Below are 9,074 nucleotides of genomic sequence, written 5' to 3'. Positions count from 1 at the left end.
GCTCTTTTTTTTTTTTAATTTCTCCTGACTCCCAGGCCAAGGACATGAAATAATGCAGAGCTTAGGAGAATTTAGCTAGACTGAGAAGATGTATCTCATTGAAGTATAAGTAAAATCTAAAGCTTCTCACATTTGCCTATTTATATGTGTCAGTCATCTACTAAGCTAGTTTGATTCTGAAGTAAATTGTGGTAATACTTTCCAACCTGGAATTTTTTTTGCCTTGGATTTGAAAAATAAAATTTTTGTAATTTATTTAATTGTTCCAAATCCAGGCTTCATGTCTGTTTTTGTCGATATGTAGTTCCAGGAATTTGGAGGATTCAGCATATTTTGTGTGTGTGTGGTATTGGGATTGCTGAGGAATACATGCATGTCCACTTTAGAGTTGTGCTTTGAGAGTAGAGCAGCAGTGGGATCAGTTGGAAGGATGGACTTCTCTGCAGTTCTGGCCTATGGCCCTGGCTTTTTAAAATAGCTGTTACTTTGTGCTACAAGGATCATGGAAATGTATGTCAAGTGGCTTTAACTATAGGGGCTCAATTTTTTTCCCCTTCCTGTCTTTCCTGAAAAATAATCAATGCTGCCACGGCCCAAAGCATATTTTAAAATTAGTCAAGGCCAATTTGGAGCCTGCAATCTTAGATCATTTATAGCCATATCTCACCTTGAGAGTGTAACCTTGATTAAATAACTTAGAATTCTATCTGTGGTGAGATGTTTAAAAGTCATAGACTTTGAATGCAGATATAAGGATTTTGATGTTTAAAAAACTTGCAGACTGAATGCAGATACAAGGAGTTTGGAGACTTTCCAGCAGTGGCAGCATCATTTAAATGGTTTATATCATCTTGAGGGGAGAATAGTACTTTATCTGGATGCAAATATATCAGTAGAGTCACTGCATGAGAGCCTGCAATATTACAGAGTTTCTAACTGATGCTATATGCTCAGAGATAGTTTTACATGCCCCCTGTAAGGGAAAGGTGACATCTTTCATAGCTTTATTATATTTTGTCATACCACATAGGAAATTACTGTAGTGGAAGAAAAATATCTAAAGTTGGTGGCTGATCCTGGGGATTTGTAAAATAGCTAGATTTGGATCTTTTCTAAATGTGAAATTACACCAGTGAAATACTTTCGTTGAGTGTTATCTTATAGCAGTCACAATCTTGGTTAACTCTGGCTCTCCTTTGGAAAGACTAGTGACCTAAAAGTATTTCTGGGTCTGGGTGAGTAAATAAACTTCACAACAGTCCTCTAAAAAGGATGGTACTCTTGGATGACAAAATAGTGTTCAATAACATCACAGTAGATGTGCTTTAAAAACTCGAAAACTGACCTTAAAATATTGCTTGTGTACATCCAAATCTGCTAATGCTGCTCACTTGGATCCTTTGAAGACACGTGACTGTCAACCCCCACATATTTCAGAACTTGAAAGTTACTGCAACAGCAAAACTTGATAAGCCAACTATTTGGAAGACATCTGCCTCTGCCCTGTACTACTACCATAACCAATTTATAAGAATGTTCAGCCATCATGTTGGACAAGCAAGTGTGTCTTTTGGAGCAGAAACCAAGTTAAGAGAATGGATATGTTTAGGCAGAGCTAATACCCTTGGTGATGGCAGAGACTCCGTTGATTACTTGAGTCCATTTCGTGAAAGCCCACACTTGTCTAACGTTAAAGATTTGTCCATATGAAATCAATTTCCAATTCCCGAACTTCAAAACCTACCAATATTTTCACTAGATGCTTACATTTTTTGTTACTGGGTGTTGGTTTGGGGCAGCACTGTTATATTTAAGAAGGTTTTCTCAGAAGATTTGTGTTTGAGTCAAGATTTGGCGAATGAATGGGATCCAGATGGAGGTCACAGCATGTGCAAAGGCATCAAAAGAACTTAAAAGACAACTTCCCTGAACGTGCAAGTGAGGGGCTCAGTGTAGATAGAATAGGTTATGTTCTGCTATCTGAACAAGCTATGGTTTTCACTTTTAATGCTTTTGGTCATCTGAGGGTAACTTGTTTTAAATGCCTGTTCCCAGCACCAGGTCTCAAGGATTATAATTTCTTAGATTGGAACCCAGGAATAAGCATTTTTGGGAATCCCCTGGGCTGTATGATTCAGTGTCTGCACTGCTGAAATCTGCACGGGTAGGGTGAGCATATACAATGCATGGGAAAATGGGTGTACAAGACTTATTTCAAGCCAAAAGCTATTTCTAAAACTACAGTTTGCAAAACAAAATTTGTGGATCTGCTCAGCAAATCTTGTTTCCCAAGCAAAAAGGTTAAGGTTAAAGGTTACCTATTACAACAGGTTTTTCACATTAATGACTCTGGTTTAGTTTGAGAGGAGGTACCATATCTGGAAGTGAAAAGCTAAGCAACTGAAACAAGATAACATAAAATATTACAAGAAAAGGAGATGAAAGAAGGTAACAATTTTGAACAGTCAATTTCATAGAGCAAGTATGTGACCAATATACAAAGAGGCTTAACCAAGGAAATGCAAAAGCCAAGATCACAATTCGGTTCCACAACTTTATCCTATTGATTAGTATAACTTGAAAATTGTCAGACCAAATGTTGGCTATGATGTGGACTGAGGTGTCTTACACATTGCTGATGGGAGTGTAAATTAATACACCCCTTTGGAAAACAATTTGGCATTATCTTGTAAAGTTGAACATTTATATCTACATCTGAGCAATTCTTTCCTGGGTGTGTATCCTAGAACACTTGCATGAAATGAGTATTCACAGCTGCACTGTTTGAATTGTTTTTAGCAAAAAAGACAATCCAAATGTCCATTGAAAGAAAAATGGACATTTATCCAGTGACAGTATTAGTGAAAATGAATCAACGACAGCCTAATTGGTAACATGGGTGAATTTTAATAACAATATTGATTTTTGCCCGGCTGGCATGGCTCAATGGTTGAGCATTGACCTGTGAACCAGGAGGTCACGGTTCAATTCCTGGTCAGGGCACAAGCCCTGGTTGTGGGCTCAATCCCCAATGTGGGGCGTGCAGGAGGCAGCTGATCAATGATTTTCATTGTTGATGTTTCTATCTCCCTCTCCCTTTCTCTCTGAAATCAATAAAAATATTTTTTTAAAATGTTGATTTTTATAAAGCCCCAGTAGACTACATAATACCATATGATATCCTTATAAAGTTCAACAATTAAATCTTTTGCTTAGGGAGTTGTATACATGATAAAATTTCTTTTTCCTCTCCCAAGAATCTGAATGACAAGTCAAAATTGTAACAGGCTAGGCCCTAACTGGTTTGGTTCAGTGGATAGAGCATCAGCCTGTGGACCCAAGGGTCCCAGGTTTGATTCTGGTCAAGGGCACATGCCTGGGTTGCGGGCTTGGTCCAATGTGCAGGAGGCAGCCAATCAATGATTCTCTCTTATCATTGATGTTTCTATCCCTCTCCCTTCCTCTCTGAAATAAAAATATATTAAAAATTATAATAGGCTAGAGCAGGAGGACAAAAGTCAATGTAAGATTGCTAATGTTATATCAGTTTGGGACTGAGGTGGTGGATTCACAAATACTCGTTAGAAAGGGATGAAGTTGAATTATGATCAGTTCTGGGCTTTAGAGATCACAGAAAGAAAAAAAAAAAAAAAGTATGGTGAGCCAATACATTCATTAGTCAAAGTCTTGCTTGAATGGTAAAAATAGGATTGGCAGATAAAATAAGAAAAATGGTCACCAAACAGCACTCAAAACTCAATAAAATTGAGTTTTCTATTCAATTTTAAAATTGCTATTCTGTTCAGTGCACCTTACCATTGTCCCACTTCCTTTCCATTTAAATGAAGGAGCGGGGAGCAGGACCTGGAGGTTTAGTCAAAGGACGGACTGATCTGGACTGACCGGGGTGGGCTGTAGCATGAAACCCTGAAACAAGTGAAAAGTACAGCTCTCTCAAATGAAGGAGCAGGTCAGTCTTCAAGAACTTTTGGTAGCACACAGTGGTAGCAAATATTTGTGAATAAACTTTGACCCCAACCTTCTGGCATCTTTGCTAACAAAAAGATGCCCCTTTTTGACTTTGTAAACACCTACCATAGTGACTTAGAATAGGTGCTCAAAAAATGTTGGGTCAGAGAGAATGTCTCTCACTTGTGGTCATTTGCTCTCATTCTTATTTCCAGAATAAATTTTGTTTTGCATTTAACAATTGCTTGTTTTTTAATATTACAAAAAGTATCAAGAACTATTGATAACAGCAGTATCCCTTTGCATTATCGGTTAATTTGGAAGGGACTTTAAAGGTAGATGTACCTAGCTTCTAAGGTTCTAGACTAGCCCAAGGTCAGCATTATTGTGTGCCTCGCCACCACAGCCAGGTTTGGTGAGTCTGAGAGGGGGCGGTGAAGGATTGAGAAAAGACAAGAGAAAAAAGCTGGGTCTGGGTGGGACGCTGTCCTCTGATGGAGAACTAGCGACAGCGCCACGGCCTGCAAGCCGAGTCTATTTTATAGCCAGTTTCCACGAGGCAAAGTAAGGGTGTGATCAAGATGTTTACAGCGTTCTCCTGGGTTTTGAATCTACTCAATTCCATGCACCTGATCAAGCTTTGTTTACTTGCTGCACCTCCTGCAGCCCATATCACTCAGCCACATGGGACCAGAGGTTCGGGCCATTGGTTCAAGCTTACAACTATAGCCTTTGGGCATAATTGTGCTGGGACTTGCACGTGACTGCCATGAGAGGATCGTGCCCTCTCATTAGTCCCAGGCTTGAACCTTTCCAAACGCTGTAGCCGCTCTCCACATTATTGTAGATGTCTGTCCTGAGGATTGGTGGGGCTGCTCTTGTTCGCACCTGTCAGCTCTGGATTATGGCCTTTTCTGCTCCCTGATCTCAACGAGATCTGTTTTGCTCTTTTGAACCTACAATCAGAGTGTCATATCTGCCTTCACTTACCAGAAATAGGCCTGCTGCTTGCTCATGGGCCCATGGTCTTACGTCCTCTTTGGGAATGTAGAGCTCATCTTTCCACTATGATACGGTCAGGCTGGGACTGGAGTCACATTTGCCTGGTAACTTGCAGCAATACATGTCTAACCTCCAGGGCCCTGGGGGGCGTGGTGTGTGTATGTGTGAGTGTACATGTGTGTGACGGAGAAACAGAGACAGGCCCACTACAAGTTTGCCAGCTTTGATTTGGAAAGAGCAGCTCCTGAACAAAACAACATCCAGCTGTTCCCACACTGATCACGAGGCTCGAGAAAGAACTCCAGAGCAGTGGTTCCTACACTTGGCTGCCCGTCAGAATCACCTGGAACTTAGAACTCCAATACCCTGGCGGCACTCAGGCCTCCGGTGTATCACTGCCTGGCATCGTTCCTTTAGGCTCCCCTGGGGACTCCAGTGTGCAGTCCAGGCTGAGAACCAGAGCTGACAGCAGGTCAGAGATTAGGAGCTGTAGGACTGCACAGTCCATACAGTAGCCACCGGCCACGGGCAGCTTGGCACTCTCGGGCTGAACGGAGATGTGCATTAATAAAATGCATGCGAATTATGAAGACCTGGTTAAAGAAAACGAACGTAAAAAAAATCTTGACAATTTTGTTATTATATTTGTAATGATAATGTTTGGGGTATATTGGGTTAAATAAAATATATGACTAAAATTAATTTTACCTTTTTGCCTTTTTGTAATGTTGCTAGTAGGAAGTTTTAAATGACATATGTGGCTCACATTGTATTTCTATTCAACAATGCTGCTCCAGAAAATCAAATTATCGGTCGACATATCACTCCTGCTGAATCCAAATGGGGACCGCCGAGCTAGAGCATCAGGACGCAGCCCCGCAGGTCTTTAGAATGATTAAATAGGACGATGTACGTGACAGAGCACCGTGTCTGGCACACAGGAAATGCTTCGGATCAGTTCCTGTCCCCCACCCGCCTGCACCCTGCAGCCTAGGCCAGCTCCTCCCTCCAGGGACAGTCCCTCGGATGACTCATCTCTACACACAGCATGGCAGTGGCTTGCCCAGCCAGGCCCAAGTGTTGCCAGCTGAGAAACACTTCTCAGCAACTTCCCATGTTTTCAGTGCTTACTCATCTACAACTCTCCGCAGCCTCCAGTGTGGCTCCAACACCTCCTCCTCCTCCTCCTCCTCCTCCTCCTCCTCAGAAAGGCTGGGAAAGGGAAGAGCGGCTTCTGACTAACCCCCTCGGGCAGATCAAGTCTCCAACCCAAGCAGCCACCAGAAGGGCCAAGCCCCACAAGCCAGTACTTTCCCCTGTGTCTTAGACCAGTTCGTTCGGTGGCGGAAGTGACGTCACAGAAGGCGACTATGAGAGGGCCACACCCTTCAGTAGAAATGCACACACACAAGGAGCTTGCATAAGAAAGGCCTTACGTTCAGGCATTTCTGCCCGTCGGGCTGTTCATAGCGGTGGCCTGTTCTGATTGGCGGGTGCCCATGCCATCCCAGTTAATCGTTGTTACTTAAATAGTACCTGTGGGTGAAGGTGTGCTTTCATGAACCTCTCAAGGTGCCTCCATTGAGCCATGATCTTTCCCATTTCCAGGCTGCTTACTTTCTTTTTCATATATTATTGATTTTTTTACAGAGAGGAAGGGAGAGGGATAGAGAGTTAGAAACATCGATGAGAGAGAAACATCAATCAGCTGCCTCCTGCACACCCCCTACTGGGGATGTGCCCGCAACCAAGGCACATGCCCTTGACCGGAATCGAACCCGAGACCCTTCAGTCCACAGGCCGACGCTCTATCCACTGAGCCAAACCGGTCAGGGCAGGCTGCTTACTTTCTTACCAAGCAGGCCCTGATCCCTTTCCATTGCTCTTTCTCTTTCTTCTCCACCAGATTAAAAATAATAATAATAATAATAATAATAAATAATAAACCAACCAACCCCTCCTCTGTAACTTGCCCCGCCCACAGCCCTCGGAAGAGAGAGCGCAAAATGCTCTGTCACTCTGCTGATTGGGCCAGAGATGGGTACTCCAGCCCAGAACAGCTGGCCATTAACTGGCTCGTGACTGGGGTGTCCCGGATTGAGGAAATGAGCTGGGTTCATCAGACTGTTGTTTCTTTCCAGCATTTGAAGTCATTCTGTAAACTGTGGCCAGGTAGTGATAAAACAAAAAAATAACGCCAAACAAAAAAATGGCACTGTACCAGACATGTATCTGGAGTCTAGCCTTGGGGGTCTGTGACGGCATTTTGAGGTTCTTCACAAGCTGATGAGCGAGCAGAAGCTGATCTTCAGAGAAAAAGGAGACACGCATATCAGGAATCAGAAATGAGATAGAGATAGAGACGGAGATGGAGAGGGGAGCAGGGAAGGGAGTGAGGGCAGGAGGAGGAAGGGAAGGGGAGGACCCGGGGCCACGGTGGCTCCTCCGGTCTGTGCAGTGTTCAGGTCCATGACCCTGGGCTACATAACTCATTTCCTGAGCTTGGGTTCCATGAGATGCCTCAAGTCTTAGAGTAAACGCTTCTCCTTCTCGTTAACTAGTTTGAAGATACTTCTATTCCTCGAAGCCAAAAAAGCCTTGCCTGCAATCGTTTTCTGTGAGACTGGGATTGAATGTACTCCATTCTTGAGAGAGGAACGAGCCAGCCCTGCCCGCTCTACCCTTGGGCCCCTCAGCCTTTGTCTGAGCCCCGCCGCAGCCCTCAACAGTCACTGCGATTGGCCGTCTCCCTGTCCCGGTCCTTGGCTCCTCCAGGGCAGGTTCTCACTAAGTATTGGTGCCTCGTATCTGATTGTTGGTTGAGAGAATTAAATGTATCTAGTGTCTTCCACCTCCAGTAAAAATTCCTCACCTGTGCATGGCTTTTATAGCGTGTAAAACAAGCTCATCCCCATGCTAGTCTAGCTTATAGGTGACCTGATCAGCAAAACTAGGCTTGTGGTCTTGTGAGAATGCTTCGTAGTTACAGCTGGCCGCTGGTGAGCGCTTCTGGGGCGGCCCGGAGAGTCCGGTGATGACTGGGCCTGTAAGCCCGGTCCCCTGACCCTGAATTGGGATGTTCCTTGCACTCATAACCTGTATCTGTGTATACCTCCATTTTTATGAAATGGGTTGTGATGATCTCCCCCAATGCTAGGAGGATCCTTGAAGGAGGCTTTTAGTTCCATCTCTGAGAGCCCTCGCCTCACTCCAGAAACTGACAGCGAATCCAGGTTAGGTTCCCCAGGACACCAGCTCTGGAGGAGGTAGGGCAGCTCGGCCCCCTCAAAGCTTTGCACCAGCACCTGGCTCCCTGGTTGGCTCCTCGGGGTGTAAACCCCCCACAAAGCCGTAACAGCCAGGCCTCTGAGCTCCACACTATGGTGTCCCCACTCCCCAGAATGCCTCAACTCACGCCATCTCATTGCCAAAGCCTTCCCTCTGATTCCCGCCCAACCCATCATTACACCCCGGATGCCAAATGAAACACTAAGCTCCAGAAGCAAACGTCATGTCTTCCCTGTTTGCATTAGCAACTCTCTCCCCAAAGCATCACATGTGGGAGGCCTGTTCCTCAACATGTTCCCCTTCGACCAGTGCTCCTAATAAGGAACGATGCTCTGCAGGGTTTTCAGTGGAACCTCCAAATTCAGAATGTTTTCCTACATATATTTAGACATAATATCGAATACATATACATATATATGGTACATTCCAATAATTAATATGATGAAAATCATTTCAGCCTTTTGGTGAAACCCAGAAAAAAAAAGGCTCATTCCCTGAGTCTGCACTCAGTCCTCTGTGACAGGCCAGCACGTGTCCCTTTTGACAGATGCAAAATGCTTTGAGGGAGAGAACATCCTCAAATTATGATAAACCGTTTTTCATGCCTCACAGAAGCAGCCACCTTTCCTTTATTTTGGTGTAAAATTCACGTAGCATAAGGTTGATCATTTTAAAGTGAACAATTCAGTGACCTTCAGTGCTTCACCCTGAAAGCAAGTCCCCATATCCCTCTCCCTCCAGCTCCTGCAACCGCCGACCTGCTTTGTCTCCATGGATTTATCTGTTCTGCATATTTGTCTTCATGAGATCGTGGA

The sequence above is a fragment of the Cnephaeus nilssonii genome (assembly GCF_951640355.1).
Source record: "Cnephaeus nilssonii genome assembly, chromosome: 18".
Lineage (NCBI taxonomy): Eukaryota > Metazoa > Chordata > Mammalia > Chiroptera > Vespertilionidae > Cnephaeus > Cnephaeus nilssonii.
The sequence above is the reverse complement of the archived record's forward strand: the minus strand, read 5'-3'. Positions refer to the sequence as shown.